The 22,674-nt window shown below is 42.3% G+C and overlaps 1 protein-coding gene and 1 long non-coding RNA gene across 6 annotated transcripts in view; one reads left to right on the top strand and one right to left on the bottom strand.

Moving 5' to 3' along the window:
* Positions 1-22,674, top strand: part of LOC139750898 (uncharacterized) — a 265,619-nt gene that overhangs the window by 23,531 nt on the left and 219,414 nt on the right. The gene's annotated exons all lie outside the window — the stretch shown is intronic.
* Positions 1-22,674, bottom strand: part of LOC139750901 (uncharacterized) — a 39,805-nt gene that overhangs the window by 764 nt on the left and 16,367 nt on the right. The window lies entirely within an intron of this gene.

Raw genomic sequence — 22,674 nt, 5'->3', positions numbered from 1 at the left:
ACACAAAGGAAGACACACACACGCACACACACTCATACGTATATATCCATCCGCTGCCAAATCCACTCCCAGATATCTAAAACACTTCACTTCCTCCAGTTTTTCTCCATTCAAACTTACCTCCCAGTTGACTTGTCCCTTAACCCTACTGCACCTAATAACCTTGCTCTTATTCACATTTACTCTCAGCTTTCTTCTTTCACACTCTTTATCAAACTCAGTCACCAGTTTCTCACCCAAATCAGCCACCAATGCATTATCATCAATGAACACCAACTGACTTACTTCCCAAGTCCTCTCATCCACAACAGATGGGGAGCAATTAAAAATGTGTAGAAGGTGAGAACATTATCTTGGAAAGCAAAAATGGGTATGTTTGAAGGAATGGTGGTTCCAACAATGTTATATGGTTACAAGGCATGGGCTATACATAGGGTTGTGCATGGGAAGGTGGATGTGTTGAAAATGAGATGTTTGAGGACAATATGTGGTGTGTGGTGGTTTGATCGAGTAAGTAATGAAAGGGTAAGAGAGATGTGTGGTAATAAAAAGAGTGTGCTTGAGAGAGGAGAAGAGGGTGTATTGAAATGGTATGGTCACATGGAGAGAATGAGTGAGGAAAGATTGAAAAAGATATATGTGGAGGGAACGAGAAGTGGGAGACTAGATTAGAGGTGGAAGGATGGAGTGAAAAAGATTTTGAGCGATCGGGGCCTCAACTTGCAGGAGGGTGAAAGGTGTGCAAGAAATAGAGTGAATTGGAACGATGTGGTATATTGGGGTTGACCTGCTGTCAATGGATTAAACCAGGGCATGTGAAGCATCTGGGATAAACCATGGAAAGTTTGTAGGGCCTGGATGTAGAAAGGTAGCTGTGGTTTTGGTGCATTATACACGAGAGGTAGAGACTGACCGTGAACAAATGTGGCCTTTGTTCTCTTTTCCTAGCACTACCTCGCTCACATGCGGTGGGAGGGGGTTGTCATTTCATGTGTGGCGGGGTGACGACAGAAATGAATAAAGGCAGCAAGTATGAATTATGTACATGTGTATATATGTGTATGTATGTATACATATATATATATATATATATATATATATATATATATATATATATATATATATATATATATATATTTTTTCTTTTTTTTTTTGCCGCTGTCTCCTGCGTTTGCGAGGTAGCGCAAGGAAACAGACGAAAGAAATGGCCCAACCCACCCCCATACACGTGTATATACATACGTCCACACACGCAAATATACATACCTACACAGCTTTCCATGGTTTACCCCAGACGCTTCACATGCCCTGATTCAATCCACTGACAGTACGTCAACCCTGGTATACCACATTGATCCAATTCACTCTATTCCTTGCCCTCCTTTCACCCTCCTGCATGTTCAGGCCCCGATCACACAAAATCTTTTTCACTCCATCTTTCCACCTCCAATTTGGTCTCCCACTTCTCGTTCCCTCCACCTCCGACACATATATCCTCTTGGTCAATCTTTCCTCACTCATTCTCTCCATGTGACCAAACCATTTCAAAACACCCTCTTCTGCTCTCTCAACCACGCTCTTTTTATTTCCACACATCTCTCTTACCCTTACATTACTTACTCGATCAAACCACCTCACACCACACATTGTCCTCAGACATCTCATTTCCAGCACATCCACCCTCCTGCGCACAACTCTATCCATAGCCCACGCCTCGCAACCATACAACATTGTTGGAACCACTATTCCTTCAAACATACCCACTTTTGCTTTCGGAGATAATGTTCTCGACTTCCACACATTCTTCAAGGCTCCCAGGATTTTTGCCCCCTCCCCCACCCTATGATCCACTTCCGCTTCCATGGTTCCATCTGCTGCCAGATCCACTCCCAGATATCTAAAACACTTTACTTCCTCCAGTTTTTCTCCATTCAAACTTACCTCCCAACTGACTTGATGCTCAACCCTACTGTACCTAATAACCTTGCTCTATTCACATTTACTCTTAACTTTCTTCTTTCACACACTTTACCAAACTCAGTCACCAGCTTCTGCAGTTTCTCACATGAATCAGCCACCAGCGCTGTATCATCAGCGAACAACAACTGACTCACTTCCCAAGCTCTCTCATCCACAACAGACTTCATACTTGCCCCTCTTTCCAAAACTCTTGCATTCACCTCCCTAACAACCCCATCTATAAACAAATTAAACAACCAGCCGCAAACCTACATTCACTGAGAACCAATCACTTTCCTCTCTTCCCACATGTACACATGCCTTACATCCTCGATAAAAACTTTTCAATGCTTCTAACATATATATATATATATATATATATATATATATATATATATATATATATATATATATATATATATATATATTAAAAAAGGGGGTGACTGTATTGTTGACTGGTTGGTAAGGTTATTTAATGTATGTATGACTCATGGTGAGGTGCCTGAGGATTGGTGGAATGCTTGCATAGTGCCAGTGTACAAAGGCAAAGGGGATAAGAGTGAGTGCTCAAATTACAGAGGTATAAGTTTGTTGGGTATTCCTGGCAAATTATATGGGAGGGTATTGATTGAGAGGGTGAAGGCATGTACAGAGCATCAGATTGGGGAAGAGCAGTGTGGTTTCAGAAGTGGTAGAGGATGTGTGGATCAGGTGTTTGCTTTGAAGAATGTATGTGAGAAATACTTAGAAAAGCAAATGGATTTGTATGTAGCATTTATGGATCTGGAGAAGGCATATGATAGAGTTGATAGAGATGCTCTGTGGAAGGTATTAAGAATATATGGTGTGGGAGGCAAGTTGTTAGAAGCAGTGAAAACTTTTTATCGAGGATGTAAGGCATGTGTACGTGTAGGAAGAGAAGAAAGTGATTGGTTCTCAGTGAATGTAGGTTTACAGCAGGGTTGTGTGATGTCTCCATGGTTGTTTAATTTGTTTATGGATGGGGTTGTTAGGGAGGTGAATGAAAGAGTTTTGGAAAGAGGGGCAAGTATGAAGTCTGTTGGGGATGAGAGAGCTTGGGAAGTGAGTCAGTTGTTGTTCGCTGATGATACAGCGCTGGTGGCTGATTCATGTGAGAAACTGCAGAAGCTGGTGACTGAGTTTGGTAAAGTGTGTGAAAGAAGAAAGTTAAGAGTAAATGTGAATAAGAGCAAGGTTATTAGGTACAGTAGGGGTGAGGGTCAAGTCAATTGGGAGGTAAGTTTGAATGGAGCAAAACTGGAGGAAGTAAAGTGTTTTAGATATCTGGGAGTGGATCTGGCAGCGGATGGAACCATGGAAGCGGAAGTGGATCATAGGGTGGGGGAGGGGGCGAAAATCCTGGGAGCCGTGAAGAATGTGTGGAAGTCGAGAACATTATCTCGGAAAGCAAAAATGGGTATGTTTGAAGGAATAGTGGTTCCAACAATGTTGTATGGTTGCGAGACGTGGGCTATGGATAGAGTTTTGCACAGGAGGATGGATGTGCTGGAAATGAGATGTTTGAGGACAATGTGTGGTGTGAGGTGGTTTGATCGAGTAAGTAACGTAAGGGTAAGAGAGATGTGTGGAAATAAAAAGAGCGTGGTTGAGAGAGCAGAAGAGGGTGTTTTGAAATGGTTTGGGCACATGGAGAGAATGAGTGAGGAAAGATTGACCAAGAGGATATATGTGTCGGAGGTGGAGGGAACGTGAAGTGGGAGACCAAATTGGAGGTGGAAAGATGGAGTGAAAAAGATTTTGTGTGATCGGGGCCTGAACATGCAGGAGGGTGAAAGGAGGGCAAGGAATAGAGTGAATTGGATCGATGTGGTATACCGGGTGTTGACGTGCTGTCAGTGGATTGAATCAGGGCATGTGAAGCGTCTGGGGTAAACCATGGAAAGCTGTGTAGGTATGTATATTTGCGTGTGTGGACATATGTATATACATGTGTATGGGGGTGGGTTGGGCCATTTCTTTCGTCTGTTTCCTTGCGCTACCTCGCAAACGCGGGAGACAGCGACAATGCAAAAAAAAAAAAAAAAAGAAAAAAAAAATATATACATATATGGGAGGGTATTGATTGAGAGGGTGAAGGCATGTACAGAGCATCATATTGAGGAAGAGCAGTGTGGTTTCAGAAGTGGTAGAGGATGTGTGGATCAGGTGTTTGCTTTGAAGAATGTATGTGAGCAATACTTAGAAATGCAAATGGATTTGTATGTAGCATTTATGGATCTGGAGAAGGCATATAATTAGAGTTGATAGAGATGCTCTGTGAAAGGTATTAAGAATATATGGTGTGGGAGGCAAGTTGTTAGAAGCAGTGAAAAGTTTTATTCGAGGATGTAAGGCATGTGTACGTGTAGGAAGAGAGGAAAGTGATTGGTTCTCAGTGAATGTAGGTTTGCGGCAGGGGTGTGTGATGTCTCCATGGTTCCTTAATTTGTTTATGGATGGGGTTGTTAGGGAGGTGAATGCAAGAGTTTTGGAAAGAGGGGCAAGTATGAAGTCTGTTGTGGATGAGAGAGCTTGGGAAGTGAGTCAGTTGTTGTTCGCTGATGATACAGCGCTGGTGGCTGATTCATGTGAGAAACTGCTGAAGCTGGTGACTGAGTTTGGTAAAGTGTGTGAAAGAAGAAAGTTAAGAGTAAATGTGAATAAGAGCAAGGTTATTAGGTACAGTAGGGTTGAGCGTCAAGTCAGTTGGGAGGTAAGTTTGAATGGAGAAAAACTGGAGGAAGTAAAGTGTTTTAGATATCTGGGAGTGGATCTGGCAGCAGATGGAACCATGGAAGCGGAAGTGGATCATAGGGTGGGGGAGGGGGCGAAAATTCTGGGAGCCTTGAAGAATGTTTGGAAGTCGAGAACATTATCTCGGAAAGCAAAAATTGGTATGTTTGAAGGAATAGTGGTTCCAACAATGTTGTATAGTTGCGAGGCGTGGGCTACGGATAGAGTTGTGCACAGGAGGATGGATGTGCTGGAAATGAGATGTTTGAGGACAATGTGTGGTGTGAGGTGGTTTGATCGAGTAAGTAACGTAAGGGTAAGAGAGATGTGTGGAAATAAAAAGAGCGTGGTTGAGAGAGCAGAAGAGGGTGTTTTGAAATGGTTTGGGCACATGGAGAGAATGAGTGAGGAAAGATTGACAAAGAGGATATATGTGTCGGAGGTGGAGGGAACGAGGAGAAGAGGGAGACCAAATTGGATGTGGAAAGATGAGTGAAAAAGATTTTGTATGATCAGGGCCTGAACATGCAGGAGGGTGAAAGGAGGGCAAGGGATAGAGTGAATTGGATCGATGTGGTATACCGGGGTTGACGTGCTGTTAGTGGATTGAATCAGGGCATGTGAAGCATCTGGGGTAAACCATGGAAAGCTGTGTAGGTATGTATATTTGCGTGTGTGGACGTATGTATATACATGTGTATGGGGGTGGGTTGGGCCATTTCTTTCGTCTGTTTCCTTGCGCTACCTCGCAAACGCGGGAGACAGCGACAAAGCAAAAAAATATATATATATATATATATATATATATATATATATATATATATATATATATATATATCCAAAAGTCTCTCTTTCGCGCGCCTGTCAACACGTAATCCAATAACGCTCTCTGGCCATCTCTCCTACTTACATACATATACTTATGTATATCTTGCTTTTTAAACCAGGTATTCCCAATCACCAGTCCTTTTTCCGCACATAAATCTACAAGCTCTTCACCATTTCCATTTACAACACTGAACACCCCATGTATACCAATTATTCCCTCAACTGCCACATTACTCACCTTTGCATTCAAATCACCCATCACTATAACCTGGTCTCGTACATCAAAACCAATAACACTCTCATTCAGCTGCTCCCAAAACACTTGCCTCTCATGATCTTTCTTCTCATGCCCAGGTGCATATGCACCAGTAATCACCCATCTCTCTCCATCAACTTTCAGTTTTACCCATATTAATCAAGAATTTACTTTCTTACATTGTATCACATACTCCCACAACTCCTGTTTCAGGAGTACTGCTACTCCTTCCCTTGCTCTTGTCCTCTCACAACCCCTGACTTTACTCCCAAGACATTCCCAAACCACTCTTCCCCTTTACCCTTGAGCTTCGTTTCACTAAGAGCCAAAACATCCAGGTTCCTTTCCTCAAACATACTACCTATCTCTCCTTTTTTCACATCTTGGTTACATCCACACACATTAAGACACCCCAGTCTGAGCCTTCGAGGAGGATGAGCACTCCCCGCGTGACTCCTCCTACTGTTTCCCATTTTAGAAAGTGAAAAAAATACAAGGAGGGGAGGATTTCTGGCCCCCCGCTCCCGTCCCCTCTAGTCGCCTTCTACGACACGCGAGGTGCAACTGGAGGGATGTCTGATCATTATCTTGTGGAGGCTAAGGTGAAGATTTGTATGGGTTTTCAGAAAAGAAGAGTGAATGTTGGGGTGAAGAGGGTGGTGAGAGTAAGTGAGCTTGGGAAGGAGACTTGTGTGAGGAAGTACTAGGAGAGACTGAGTACAGAATGGAAAAAGGTGAGAACAATGGAAGTAAGGGGAGTGGGGGAGGAATGGGATGTATTTAGGGATTCAGTGATGGATTGCGCAAAAGATGCTTTTGGCATGAGAAGAGTGGGAGGTGGGTTGATTAGAAAGGGTAGTGAGTGGTGGGATGAAGAAGTAAGATTATTAGTGAAAGAGAAGAGAGAGGCATTTGGACGATTTTTGCAGGGAAAATATGCAATTGAGTGGGAGATGTATAAAAGAAAGAGACAGGAGGTCAAGAGAAAGGTGCAAGAGGTGAAAAAGACGGCAAATGAGAGTTGGGGTGAGAGAGTATCATTAAATTTTAGGGAGAATAAAAAGATGTTCTGGAAGGAGGTAAATAAAGTGCGTAAGACAAGGGAGCAAATGGGAACTTCAGTGAAGGGCGCAAGTGGGGAGGTGATAACAAGTAGTGGTGATGTGAGAAGGAGATGGAGTGAGTATTTTGAAGGTTTGTTGAATGTCTTTGATGATAGAGTGGCAGATATAGGGTGTTTTGGTCGAGGTGGTGTGCAAAGTGAGAGGGTTAGGGAAAATGATTTGGTAAACAGAGAAGAGGTAGTAAAAGCTTTGTGGAAGATGAAAGCCAGCAAGGCAGCAGGTTTGGATGGTATTGCAGTAGAATTTATTAAAAAAGGGGGTGACTGTATTATTGACTGGTTGGTAAGGTTATTTAATGTATGTATGACTCATGGTGAGGTGCCTGAGGATTGGCAGAATGCGTGCATAGTGCCATTGTACAAAGGCAAAGGGGATAAGAGTGAGTGCTCAAATTACAGAGGTATAAGTTTGTTGAGTATTCCTGGTAAATTATATGGGAGGGTATTGATTGAGAAGGTGAAGGCATGTACAGAGCATCAGATTGGGGAAGAGCAGTGTGGTTTCAGAAGTGGTAGAGGATGTGTGGATCAGGTGTTTGCTTTGAAGAATGTATGTGAGAAATACTTAGAAAAGCAAATGGATTTGTATGTAGCATTTATGTATCTGGAGAAGGCATATGATAGAGTTGATAGAGATGCTCTGTGGAAGGTATTAAGAATATATGGTGTGGGAGGCAAGTTGTTAGAAGCAGTGAAAAGTTTTTATCGAGGATGTAAGGCATGTGTACGAGTAGGAAGAGAGGAAATTGATTGGTTCTCAGTGAATGTAGGTTTGCGGTAGGGGTGTGTGATGTCTCCATGGTTGTTTAATTTGTTTATGGATGGGGTTGTTAGGGAGGTGAATGCAAGAGTTTTGGAAAGAGGGACAAGTATGAAGTCTGTTGGGGATGAGAGAGCTTGGGAAGTGAGTCAGTTGTTGTTCGCTGATGATACAGCGCTGGTGGCTGATTCATGTGAGAAACTGCAGAAGCTGGTGACTGAGTTTGGTAAAGTGTGTGAAAGAAGAAAGTTAAGAGTAAATGTGAATAAGAGCAAGGTTATTAGGTACAGTAGGGTTGAGGGTGAAGTCAATTGGGAGGTAAGTTTAAATGGAGAAAAACTGGAGGAAGTGAAGTGTTTTAGATATCTGGGAGTGGATCTGGCAGCGGATGGAACCATGGAAGCGGAAGTGGATCATAGGGTGGGAGAGGGGGCAAAAATCCTGGGAGCCTTGAAGAATGTGTGGAAGTCGAGAACATTATCTCGGAAAGCAAAAATGGGTATGTTTGAAGGAATAGTGGTTCCAACAATGTTGTATGGTTGCGAGGCGTGGGCTATGGATAGAGTTGTGCGCAGGAGGATGGATGTGCTGGAAATTAGATGTTTGAGGACAATGTGTGGTGTGAGGTGGTTTGATCGAGTGAGTAACGTAAGGGTAAGAGAGATGTGTGGAAATAAAAAGAGCGTGGTTGAGAGAGCAGAAGAGGGTGTTTTGAAATGGTTTGGGCACATGGAGAGAATGAGTGAGGAAAGATTGACCAAGAGGATATATGTGTCGGAGGTGGAGGGAACGAGGAGAAGTGGGAGACCAAATTGGAGGTGGAAAGATGGAGTGAAAAAGATTTTGTGTGTTCGGGGCCTGAACATGTAGGAGGGTGAAAGGAGGGCAAGGAATAGAGTGAATTGGATCGATGTGGTATACCGGGGTTGACGTGCTGTCAGTGGATTGAATCAGGGCATGTGAAGCGTCTGGGGTAAGCCATGGAAAGCTGTGTAGGTATGTATATTTGCGTGTGTGGATGTATGTATATACATGTGTATGGGGTTGGGTTGGGCCATTTCTTTCGTCTGTTTCCTGGCGCTAACTTGCAAGCGCGGGAGACAGCGACAAAAAAATATATATATATATATATATATATATATATATATATATATATATATATATATATATATATATATATATATATATATGTATATATATATATATATATATATATATATATATATATATATATATATATAGCCAGAGGTTGAACCATTATGTGACATTCATTTGTTCATTCATTTCAAGCTAGAAGTTTCAGTTTTCTAAATTGTTTCTTACATTTTTCATATGTATATATATGTATGTGTGTGTGTGTGTATATGTGCGTATGTATGTGTATGTGTGTGTATGTGTATATGTATATATATATGTATATTATCCCTGGGGATAGGGGTGAAAGAATACTTCCCACGCATTCCTCGCGTGTCGTAGAAAGCGAGTAGAGGGGACGGGAGCGGGGGGCCAGAAATCCTCCCCTCCTTGTATTAACTTTCTAAAATGGGAAACAGAAGAAGGAGTCACGCGGGGAGTGCTCATCCTCCTCGAAGGCTCAGAGTGGGGTGCCTAAATGTGTGTGGATGTAACCAAGATGTGAAAAAAGGAGAGATAGGTAGTATGTTTGAGGAAAGGAACCTGGATGTTTTGGCTCTGAGTGAAACGAAGCTCAAGGGTAAAGGGGAAGAGTGGTTTGGGAATGTCTGGGGAGTAAAGTCAGGGGTTAGTGACAGGGCAAGAGCAAGGGAAGGAGTAGCAATACTCCTGAAACAGGAGTTGTGGGAGTATGTGATAGAATGTAAGAAAGTAAATTCTCGATTAATATGGGTAAAACTGAAAGTTGATGGAGAGAGGTGGGTGATTATTGGTGCATATGCACCTGGGCATGAGAAGAAAGATCATGAGAGGCAAGTGTTTTGGGTGCAGCTGAATGAGTGTGTTAGTGGTTTTGATGCACGAGACCGGGTTATAGTGATGGGTGATTTGAATGCAAAGGTGAGTAATGTGGCAGTTGAGGGAATAATTGGTATACATGGGGTGTTCAGTGTTGTAAATGGAAATGGTGAAGAGCTTGTAGATTTATGTGCTGAAAAAGGACTGGTGATTGGGAATACCTGGTTTAAAAAGCGAGATATACATAAGTATACTTATGTAAGTAGGAGAGATGGCCAGAGAGCGTTATTGGATTACGTGTTAATTGACAGGCGTGCGAAAGAGAGACTTTTGGATGTTAATGTGCTAAGAGGTTCAACTGGAGGGATGTCTGATCATTATCTTGTGGAGGCTAAGGTGAAGATTTGTATGGGTTTTCAGAAAAGAAGAGTGAATGTTGGGGTGAAGAGGGTGGTGAGAGTAAGTGAGCTTGGGAAGGAGACCTGTGTGAGGAAGTACCAGGAGAGACTGAGTACAGAATGGAAAAAGGTGAGAACAATGGAAGTAAGGGGAGTGGGGGAGGAATGGGATGTATTTAGGGAATCAGTGATGGATTGCTCAAAAGATGCTTGTGGCATGAGAAGAGTGGGAGGTGGGTTGATTAGAAAGGGTAGTGAGTGGTGGGATGAAGAAGTAAGAGTATTAGTGAAAGAGAAGAGAGAGGCATTTGGACGATTTTTGCAGGGAAAAAATGCAAGTGAGTGGGAGATGTATAAAAGAAAGAGACAGGAGGTCAAGAGAAAGGTGCAAGATGTGAAAAAAAGGGCAAATGAGAGTTGGGGTGAGAGAATATCATTAAATTTTAGGGAGAATAAAAAGATGTTCTGGAAGGAGGTAAATAAAGTGCGTAAGACAAGGGAGCAAATGGGAACTTCAGTGAAGGGCGCAAATGGGGAGGTGATAACAAGTAGTGGTGATGTGAGAAGGAGATGGAGTGAGTATTTTGAAGGTTTGTTGAATGTGTTTGATGATAGAGTGGCAGATATAGGGTGTTTTGGTTGAGGTGGTGTGCAAAGTGAGAGGGTTAGGGAAAATGATTTGGTAAACAGAGAAGAGGTAGTGAAAGCTTTGCTGAAGATGAAAGCCGGCAAGGCAGCAGGTTTGGATGGTATTGCAGTGGAATTTATTAAAAAAGGGGGTGACTGTATTGTTGACTGGTTGGTAAGGTTATTTAATGTATGTATGACTCATGGTGAGGTGCCTGAGGATTGGCGGAATGCGTGCATAGTGCCATTGTACAAAGGCAAAGGGGATAAGAGTGAGTGCTCAAATTACAGAGGTATAAGTTTGTTGAGTATTCCTGGTAAATTATATGGGAGGGTATTGATTGAGAGGGTGAAGGCATGTACAGAGCATCAGATTGGGGAAGAGCAGTGTGGTTTCAGAAGTGGTAGAGGATGTGTGGATCAGGTGTTTGCTTTGAAGAATGTATGTGAGAAATACTTAGAAAAGCAAATGGATTTGTATGTAGCATTTATGGATCTGGAGAAGGCATATGATAGAGTTGATAGAGATGCTCTGTGGAAGGTATTAAGAATATATGGTGTGGGAGGAAAGTTGTTAGAAGCAGTGAAAGTTTTTATCGAGGATGTAAGGCATGTGTACGTGTAGGAAGAGAGGAAAGTGATTGGTTCTCAGTGAATGTAGGTTTGCGGCAGGGGTGTGTGATGTCTCCATGGTTGTTTAATTTGTTTATGGATGGGGTTGTTAGGGAGGTAAATGCAAGAGTTTTGGAAAGAGGGGCAAGTATGAAGTCTGTTGGGGATGAGAGAGCTTGGGAAGTGAGTCAGTTGTTGTTCGCTGATGATACAGCGCTGGTGGCTGATTCATGTGAGAAACTGCAGAAGCTGGTGACTGAGTTTGGTCAAGTGTGTGGAAGAAGAAAGTTAAGAGTAAATGTGAATAAGAGCAAGGTTATTAGGTACAGTAGGGTTGAGGGTCAAGTCAATTGGGAGGTGAGTTTGAATGGAGAAAAACTGGAGGAAGTGAAGTGTTTTAGATATCTGGGAGTGGATCTGGCAGCGGATGGAACCATGGAAGCGGAAGTGGATCATAGGGTGGGGGATTGAGTGAAAATTCTGGTTTGGCCTTGAAGAATGTGTGGAAGTCGAGAACATTATCTCGGAAAGCAAAAATGGGTATGTTTGAAGGAATAGTGGTTCCAACAATGTTGTATGGTTGCGAGGCGTGGGCTATGGATAGAGTTGTGCGCAGGAGGATGGATGTGCTGGAAATGAGATGTTTGAGGACAATGTGTGGTGTGAGGTGGTTTGATCGAGTGAGTAACGTAAGGGTAAGAGAGATGTGTGGAAATAAAAAGAGCGTGGTTGAGAGAGCAGAAGAGGGTGTTTTGAAGTGGTTTGGGCACATGGAGAGAATGAGTGAGGAAAGATTGACCAAGAGGATATATGTGTCGGAGGTGGAGGGAACGAGGAGAAGAGGGAGACCAAATTGGAGGTGGAAAGATGGAGTGAAAAAGATTTTGTGTGATCGGGGCCTGAACATGCAGGAGGGTGAAAGGAGGGCAAGGAATAGAGTGAATTGGATCGATGTGGTATACCGGGGTTGACGTGCTGTCAGTGGATTGAATTATATATATATATATATATATATATATATATATATATATATATATACACATACATACGCACATATACACACATACACACAGATACATATATGTACATATGAAAAATGTAAGAAATAATTTAGAAAACTGAAACTTCTAGCTTGAAATGAAATGAAAAAAAATGAATGTCACATTATGGTTCAACCTCTGGCTATGGAAAGGGGAAATGTATAATTTATTTACACAAACGTCAATAGTAGTTTTCATCAATTTAACCACTGTATCATACTGCCTGGTCCACTTCTCTTATCATGAAACAGGAATATTGGCTTATGATTTTTCTCCATTTTCTTCATTACACAAAGTACAACCATATCTTGGATACATGAGGGAAGGTAGTTGGTCATCCGCCATAATAAAGCCTTGACAGACCAAAAATTTATCTGGACCTCAACTTTTCCAGTACATTTATGAAAAACACCTTTTTGCTTTCCATCTCTATCACTTTGAAATAAAAAGAATAAGCTTCAATGTCAAAGCTACATTTTTTTTCCAATTTCACTATTTTCTTGTCAGAGCACCATGTATGAAAACTATCTCTCCAGTAACACAACTATAAACATTTACTTCCCCTTAAAAAAGTTCTGGGGAAGTCTGTCTCGATACACTGCGGGACACTCTACCACCTGGCGAGGTTTGTGTTGCAATGGTTCTTGATTCACAAACGTAGTAGCATCACAAGCATGTCATCTTCCAGGGTATAATTTCTCACATTTGCAGACACGATCTTTGGCTTCTTCGCCAACCAGTCTTGTTCTCCATCAGGAACTCGCAAATTTCTTTTTCGGATGAGCAGCACCAGAGAGCCTTCCTCCTAGGTTTTGGTAAAAACTGGCTGTTTCTTTATTTCATGATTAGAGCTGCTCAAGGGTAAAGGGGAAGAGTGGTTTGGGAATGTCTTGGGAGTAAAGTCAGGGGTTAGTGAGAGGACAAGAGAAAGGGAAGGAGTAGCAGTACTCCTGAAACAGGAGTGGTGGGAGTATGTGATAGAATGTAAGAAAGTAAATTCTCGATTAATATGGGTAAAACTGAAAGTTGATGGAGAGAGATGGGTGATTATTGGTGCATATGCACCTGGGCATGAGAAGAAAAATCATGAGAGGCAAGTGTTTTGGGAGCAGCTGAATGAGTGTGTTATTGGTTTTGATGCACGAGACTGGGTTATAGTGATGGGTGATTTGAATGCAAAGGTGAGAAATGTGGCAGTTGAGGGAATAATTGGTGTACATGGGGTGTTCAGTGTTGTAAATGGAAATGGTGAAGAGCTTGTAGATTTATGTGCTGAAAAAGGACTGGCGATTGGGAATACCTGGTTTAAAAAGCGAGATATACATAATTATACGTATGTAAGTAGGAGAGATGGCCAGAGAGCGTTATTGGATTACGTGGTAATTGACAGGCGCACGAAAGAGAGACTTTTGGATGTTAATGTGCTGAGAGGTGCAACTGGAGGGATGTCTGATCATTATCTAGTGGAGGCTAAGGTGAAGATTTGTATGGGTTTTCAGAAAAGAATAGTGAATGTTGGGGTGAAGAGGGTGGTGAGAGTAAGTGAGCTTGGGAAGGAGACTTGTGTGAGGAAGTACCAGGAGAGACTGAGTACAGAATGGAAAAAGGTGAGAACAATGAAAGTAAGGGGAGTGGGGGAGGAATGGGATGTATTTAGGGAATCAGTGATGGATTAAAATGCAGTTGAGTGGGAGATGTATAAAAGAAAGAGACAGGAGGTCAAGAGAAAGGTGCAAGAGGTGAAAAAGAGGGCAAATGAGGGTTGGGGTGAGAGAGTATCATTAAATTTTAGGGAGAATAAAAAGATGTTCTGGAAGGAGGTAAATAAAGTGCGTAAGACAAGGGAGCAAATGGGAACTTCAGTGAAGGGCGCAAATGGGGAGGTGATAACAAGTAGTGGTGATGTGAGAAGGAGATGGAGTGAGTATTTTGAAGGTTTGTTGAATGTGTTTGATGATAGAGTGGCAGATATAGGGTGTTTTGGTCGAGGTGGTGTGCAAAGTGAGAGGGTTAGGGAAAATGATTTGGTAAACAGAGAAGAGGTAGTAAAAGCTTTGCGGAAGATGAAAGCTGGCAAGGCAGCAGGTTTGGATGGTATTGCAGTGGAATTTATTATAAAAGGGAGTGACTGTATTGTTGACTGGTTGGTAAGGTTATTTAATGTATGTATGACTCATGGTGAGGTGCCTGAGGATTGGCGGAATGCGTGCATAGTGCCATTGTACAAAGGCAAAGGGGATAAGAGTGAGTGCTCAAATTACAGAGGTATAAGTTTGTTGAGTATTCCTGGTAAATTATATGGGAGGGTATTGATTGAGAGGGTGAAGGCATGTACAGAGCATCAGATTGGGGAAGAGCAGTGTGGTTTCAGAAGTGGTAGAGGATGTGTGGATCAGGTGTTTGCTTTGAAGAATGTATGTGAGAAATACTTAGAAAAACAAATGGATTTGTATGTAGCATTTATGGATCTGGAGAAGGCATATGATAGAGTTGATAGAGATGCTCTGTGGAAGGATTTAAGAATATATGGTGTGGGAGGAAAGTTGTTAAAAGCAGTGAAAAGTTTTTATCGAGGATGTAAGGCATGTGTACGTGTAGGAAGAGAGGAAAGTGATTGGTTCTCAGTGAATGTAGGTTTGCGGTAGGGGTGTGTGATGTCTCCATGGTTGTTTAATTTGTTTATGGATGGGGTTGTTAGGGAGGTGAATGCAAGAGTTTTGGGAAGAGGATCAAGTATGCAGTCTGTTGTGGATGAGAGAGCTTGGGAAGTGAGTCAGTTGTTGTTCGCTGATGATACAGCGCTGGTGGCTGATTCATGTGAGAAACTGCAGAAGCTGGTGACTGAGTTTGGTAAAGTGTGTGAAAGAAGAAAGTTAAGAGTAAATGTGAATAAGAGCAAGGTTATTAGGCACAGTAGTGTTGAGGGTCAAGTCAATTGGGAGGTAAGTTTGAATGGAGAAAAACTGGAGGAAGTAAAGTGTTTTAGATATCTAGGAGTGGATCTGGCAGCGGATGGAACCATGGAAGCGGAAGTGAATCATAGGGAGGGGGCAAAAATTCTGGGAGCATTGAAAAATGTGTGGAAGTCGAGAACATTATCTCGGAAAGCAAAAATGGGTATGTTTGAAGGAATAGTGGTTCCAACAATGTTGTATGGTTGCGTGGCGTGGGCTATAGATAGAGTTGTGCGCAGGAGGGTGGATGTGCTGGAAATGAGATGTTTGAGGACAATATGTGGTGTGAGGTGGTTTGATCGACTAAGTAATGTAAGGGTTAGAGAGGTGTGTGGAAATAAAGACAGCGTGGTTGAGAGAGCAGAAGAGGGTGTTTTGAAATGGTTTGGTCACATGGAGAGAATGAGTGAGGAAAGATTGACCAAGAGGATATATGTGTCGGAGGTGGAGGGAATGAGAAGTGGGAGACCAAATTTTAGGTGGAAAGATGGAGTGAAAAAGATTTTGGGTGATCGGGGCCTGAACATGCAGGAGGGTGAAAGGCGTGCATGGAATAGAGTGAATTGGAACGATGTGGTATACCGGGGTCGACGTGCTGTCAATGGATTGAACCAGGGCATGTGAAGCATCTGGGGTAAACCATGGAAAGTTGTGTGGGGCCTGGATGTGGAAAGGGAGCTGTGGTTTCGTTGCATTATTACATGACAGCTAGAGACTGAGTGTGAACAAATGGGGCCTTTGGTGTCTTTTCCTAGCACTACCTCGCACACATGAGGGAGGAGGGGGTTGTTATTCCATGTGTGGCGGGGTGGCGATGGGAACAAATAAAGGCAGACAGTATGAATTATGTACATGTGTATGTATGTATATGCCTGTGTGTGTATATATATGTGTACATTGAGATGTATAGGTATGTATGTTTGCGTGTGTGGACGTGTATGTATATACATGTGTATGTGGGTGGGTTGGGCCATTCTTTCGTCTGTTTTCTTGCGCTACCTCGCTAACGCGGGAGACGGCGACAAAGCAAAATGAATAAATAAATAAATATATTCCCATGAGTCCACGGGGAAAACGAAACACGGAAAGTTCCCAAGTGCACCCCCGTGCAACAATCACATCATCAAGGGAGACACAAGAGAGAAACACAACAGTCAGTCATTTATTCCCATCGCCACCTCGCCACACATGGAATAATAACCCCCTCCCCCCTCATGTGTGCGAGGTAGCGCTAGGAAAAGACAACAAAGGCCCCATTCGTTCACAATCAGTCTCTAGCTGTCATGTGATAATGCACTGAAACCACAGCTCCCTTTCCACATCCAGGCCCCACACAACTTTCCATGGTTTTATCCCAGATGCTTCTCATGCCCTGGTTCAATCCATTGACAGCACGTCAACCCCGGTATACCACATCGTTCCAATTCACTCTATTCCTTGCACGCCTTTCACCCTCCTGCATGTTCAGGCCCCGATCACTCAAAATCTTTTTTCACTGCATCTTTCCACCTCCAATTTGGTCTCTCACTTCAGCGCTGGTGGCTGATTCGGGTGAGAAACTGCAGAAGCTCGTGACTGAATTTGGCAAAGTGTGTGAAAGAAGAAAACTGAGAGTAAATGCAAATAAGAGCAAGGTTGTTAGGTACGGTAGGGTTGAGGGACAAGTCAATTGGGAGGTAAATTTGAATGGAGAAAAACTGGAGGAAGTGAAGTGTTTTAGATATCTGTGAGTGGATTTGGCAGCGGATGGAACCATGGAAGCAGAAGTGAATCATGGGGGGGGGGACTTCTGGGAGCATTGAAAAATGTATGGAAGTCGAGAACATTATCTTGGAAAGCAAAAACGGGTATTTTGAAGGAATAGTGGTTCCAACAATGTTACATGGTTGCAAGGCGTGGGCTATAGATAGAGTTGTGCAGAGGAAGGTGGATGTGCTGGAAGTGAGATGTTTGAGGACAATATGTGGTGTGAGATGGCTTGACGGAATAAGTAATGAAAGGCTAAGAGAGATGTGTAGTAATAAAAAGAGTGTAGTTGAGAGAGCAGAAGAGGGTGTTTTGAAATGGTTTGGTCATTTGGAGAGAATGAGTGCGGAAAGATTAACAAAGAGGATATATGTGTCAGAGGTGGAGGGAACGAGGAGAAGTGGGAGACCAAATTGGAGGTGGAAAGATGGAGTGAAAAAGATTTTGAGTGATCGCGGCCTGAACATGCAGGAGGGTGAAAGGCGTGCAAGGAATAGAGTGAATTGGAGCAATGTGGTATACCAGGGTCGACCTGCTGTCAATGGATTGAAACAGGGCATGTGAAGCGTCTGGGGTAAACCATGGAAAGTTCTGTGGGGCTTGGATTTGGAAAGGTAGCTGTGGATTCGGTGCATTATACATGACAGCTAAAGACTGAGTGTAAACGAATGTTGCCTATGTTGTCTTTTCCCAGTGCTACCTCGCACACGTGCGGCGGGAGGGGGTTGTCATTTCATGTGTGGCAGAGTGGTGACGGGAATGAATAAAGGCAGACAGTATGAATTATGTACATGTTTATATATGTATATGTCTATTCGTATATATATGTATATGTTGAGATGTATAGGTATGTGTATGTTCGTGTCTGGACATGAATGTATATACATGTGTATGTGGGTGGGTTGGGCCATTCTTTCATCTGTTTCCTTACGCTGCCTTGCGAACGTGGGAGACAGTGACAAAGTATAATATAGGGATAGGGGAGAAAGAATACTTCCCATGCATTCCTCATGTGTCGTAGAAGGCGACTCAAGGGGACGGGAGTGGGGGGCTGGAATCCTTCCCTCATTGTATTTTAACTTTCTAAAAGAGGAAACAGAAGATGGAGTCACACGGGGAGTGCTCATCCTCCTCGAAGGCTCAGATTGGGGTGTCTAAATGTGTGTGGATGTAACCAAGATGAGAAAAAAGGAGAGATAGGTTGTATGTTTGCAGAAAGGAACCTGGATGTTTTGGCTCTGAGTGAAATGAAGCTCAAGGGTAAAGGGGAAGAGTGGTTTGGGAATATCTTGGGAGTAAGGTCAGGGGTTAGTAAGAGGACAAGAGCAAGGGAAGGAGTAGCACTACTCCTGAAACAGGAGTGGTGGGAGTATGTGATAGAATGTAAGAAAGTAAACTCTAGATTGATATGGGTAAAACAGAAAGTGGATGGAGAGAGAGGGGTGATTATTGGTGTATATGCACCTGGGCATGAGAAGAAAGATCATGAGAGGCGAGTGTTTTAGAAGCAGCTGAGTGAGTGTGTTAGTAGTTTTTATGCAGAACACCAGCTTATAGTGATGGGTGATTTGGATGCAAAGGTGAGTAATGTGGCAGTTTAGGGAATAATTGGTGTACATGGTGTGTTCAGTGTTGTAAATGGTGAAGAGTTTGTAGATTTATGTGCTGAAAAAGGACTGGTGATTGGGAATACCTGGTTTAAAAAGAGATACACATAAGTATACGTATGTAAGTAGGAGAGATGGCCAGAGAGGTTATTGGATTATGTGTTAATTGATAGGCACGCAAAAGAGACTTTTGGATGTTAATGTGCTGAGAGGTGCAACTGGAGGGATGTCTGATCATTATCTTATGGAGGCAAAGGTGAAGATTTGTAGAGGTTTTCAGAAAAGAAGAGAGTGGTGAGAGTAAGTGAGCTTGGGAAGGAGACTTGTGTGAGGAAGTATCACGAGAAACTGAGTACAGAATGGAAAAAGGTGAGAACAAAGGAGGTAAGGGGAGTGGGGGAGGAATGGGACGTATTTAGGGAAGCAGTGATAGCTTGCACAAAAGATGATTGTGGCATGAGAAGTGTGGGAGGTGGGCAGATTAGAAAGGGTAGTGAGTGTTGGGATGAAGAAGTAAGATTATTAGTGTAAGAGAAGAAAGAAGCATTTGGACGATTATTGAAGGGAAATAATGCAAATGAGTGGGAGATTTATAAAAGAAAGAGGCTGGAGGTCAAGAGAAAGGTGCAAGAGGTGAAAAAGAGGGCAAATGAGAAATGGGGTGAGAGTATCATTATGATAAGATGTTTTGGAAGGAGGTAAATAAAGTGCATAAGACAAGGGAAGAAATGGGAACATTAGTGAAGGGGGCTAATGGGGAGGTGATAACAAGTAGTGGTGATGTGAGAAGATGGAGTGAGTATTTTGAAGGTTTGTTGAATGTGTTTGATGATAGAGTGGCAGATATAGGGTGTTTTGGTCGAGGTGGTTGCAAAGTGAGAGGATTAGGGAGAATGATTTGGTAAACAGAGAAGAGGTCATAGAAGCTTTGTGGAAAATGAAAGCCAGCAAGGCAGCATGATTGGATAGTATTACAGTGGAATTTATCAGAAAAGGGGTGACTGTATTGTTGACTGGTTGATAAGGTTATTTACTGTATGTATGACTCATGGTGAGGTGCCTGAGGGCTGGCAGAATGCTTGCATAGTGCCACTGTACAAAGGCAAAGGGGATAATAGTGAGTGCTCAAATTACAGAGGTATAAGTTTGTTGAGTATTCCTGGTAAATCATATGGGAGGGTATTGATTGAGAAGGTGAAGGCATGTACAGAGCATCAGATTGGGGAAGAGCAGTGTGGTTTCAGAAGTGGTAGAGGATGTGTGGATCAGGTGTTTGCTTTGAAGAATGTATGTGAGAAATACTTAGAAAAGCAAATGGATTTGTATGTAGCATTTATGGATCTGGAGAAGGCATATGATAGAGTTGATAGAGATGCTCTGTGGAAGGTATTAAGAATATATGGTGTGGGAGGCAAGTTGTTAGAAGCAGTGAAAAGTTTTTACCGAGGATGTAAGGCATGTTTATGTGTATCAAGACAGGAAAGTGATTGGTTCTCAGTGAATGTTGGTTTGCGGCAGGGGCGTGTGATGTCTCCATGGTTGTTTAATTTGTTTATGGATGGGGTTGTTAGGGAGGTGAAAGCAAAAGTTTTGGAAAGAGGGGCAAGTATGAAGTCTGTTATGGATGAGAGAGCTTGGGAAGTGACTCAGTTGCTGTTCTCTGATGATACAGTGCTGGTGGCTGATTCATGCGAGAAACTGCAGAAGCTGGTGACTGAGTTTGGTAAAGTGTGTGAAAGAACAAAGTTGAGAGCAAATGTGAATAAGAGCAAGATTATTAGGTACAGTAGGGTTGAGGGACAAGTCAATTGGGAGGTAAGTTTGAATGGAGAAAACTTGGAGGAAGTGAATTGTTTTAGATATCTGGGATTGGATTTGGCAGTGGATGGAACCATGGAAGCGGAAGTGAATCATAGGGTAGGGGAGGGAGCGAAAGATCTGGGAGCGTTGAAGAGTGTGTGGAAGTTGAGAACATTATCTCGGAAAGCAAAAATGGGTATGTTTGAAGGAATAGTGGTTCCAACAATGTTGTATGGTTGCGAGGCATGGGCTATGGATAGAGTTGTGCACAGGAGGGTGGATGTGCAGGAAATGAGATGTTTGAAGACAATATGTGGTGGGAGGTGGTTTGATCGAGTAAGTAATAATAGGGTAAGAGAGATGTGTGGTAATAAAAAGAGTGTGGCTGTGAGAGCAGGAGAAGGTGTTTTGAAATGGTTTGGTCACATGGAGAGAATGAGTGAGGAAAGATTGACCAAGAGGATATATGTGTCAGAGGTGGAGGGAACGAGGAGAAGTGGAAGACCAAATTGAAGGAGGAAACATGGAGTGAAAAAGATTTTGAGTGATCGGAGCCTGAATATGCAGGAGGGTGAAAGGCGTGCAAGGAATAGAGTGAATTAGAACGATGTCATATACCGGGGTCGATATGCTGTCAGTGGATTGAACCAGGGCATGCGAAGCGTCTGGGGTTATTACATGTGTGGTGAGGTGGTAATGGGAATGAATAGACAGACAGTATGAATTATGTACACGTGTATATATGTATATGTCTGTGTCTTTATATACATGTATACATTTAGATGTATAAGTATGTATATTGCGTGTTTGGACATGTACGTATATACATGTGTATGTGGGTGGGTTGGGCCATTCTTTTGTCTGTTTCCTTGCGCTACCTCGCTAACGCAGGAGACAGCGACAAAGCAAAATAAATAAATATATATATATATATATATATATATATATATATATATATATATATATATATATATATATATTCTTTCTTTCACACTGTTCGCCATTTCCCGCATTAGCGAGGTAGCGTTAAGAACAGAGGACTGGGCCTTTGAGGGAATACCCTCACCTGGCCCAATTCTCTGTTCCTTCTTTTGGAAAATTAAAAAAAAAACGAGAGGGGAGGATTTCCAGCCCCCCGCTCCCTCCCCTTTTAGTCGCCTTTTACGACACGCAGGGAATACGTGGGAAGTGTTCTTTGTCCCCTATCCCCAGGGAAAATATATATATATATATATATATATATATATATATATATATATATATATATATATATATATATATATATATATATATATATATATACATATATATATATATACTGTACTGTACTGTACATCAATCTATTTTGTCTTTCATAATAAGGGGAATTTTCCTAAGTTAAGTTCCAAAGAGTATAATGAGCTTTGATAAATGAGATTCCACAGGGAAAATGGATTAGCATTAAGTAATTTTACTTAGATTTACCCATTCAATGAACACAACTCAACATAAAAAAAAGGCCTTCTTGCATCATATGCTTTCTATGACCTCTTTTAGGGCTCCTGTAGCTGTGAGGCAGCATTAACATAGGAGCAGGGTAAGGCATATATATATATATATATATATATATATATATATATATATATATATATATATGTGTGTGTGTGTGTGTGATTTCGGTGCATTATACATGACAGCTGGAGACTGAGTGTGAATGAATGCGGCCTTTGTTGTCTTTTCCTAGAGCTACCTCGCACGCGCGCAGTTGGAGATGGGTGCCATTTCACGTGTGGTGGGGTGACGACGGGAATGGATGAAGGCAGCAAATATGTATATGTACATGTTTATATATGTATATGTATGTATATGTTGAAATGTGTAGGTATGTATATGTGCGTGTGTGGGTGTTTATGTATATACATGTGTATGAGGTTGGGTTGGGCCATTCTTTCGTCTGTTTCCTTGCGCTACCTCGCTGACGCGGGAGACAGCGACTAGGTATAATAAAAATGAAAATATATATATATATATTATCCCTTGGGATAGGGGAGAAAGAATACTTCCCACGTATTCCCTGCGTGTCGTAGAAGGCGACTAAAAGGGGAGGGAGCGGGGGGCTGGAAATCCTCCCCTCTCGTTTTTTTTTTTTTTTTTTTCAATTTTCCAAAAGAAGGAACAGAGAATTGGGCCAGGTGAGGGTATTCCCTCAAAGGCCCAGTCCTCTGTTCTTAACGCTACCTCGCTAATGCGGGAAATGGCGAATAGTTTGAAAGAAGAAAGAAAAATATATATATATATA

Source organism: Panulirus ornatus, chromosome 10 (genome assembly GCF_036320965.1).
Source record: "Panulirus ornatus isolate Po-2019 chromosome 10, ASM3632096v1, whole genome shotgun sequence".
Lineage (NCBI taxonomy): Eukaryota > Metazoa > Arthropoda > Malacostraca > Decapoda > Palinuridae > Panulirus > Panulirus ornatus.
This window is presented reverse-complemented; position numbering and strand designations above follow the sequence as displayed.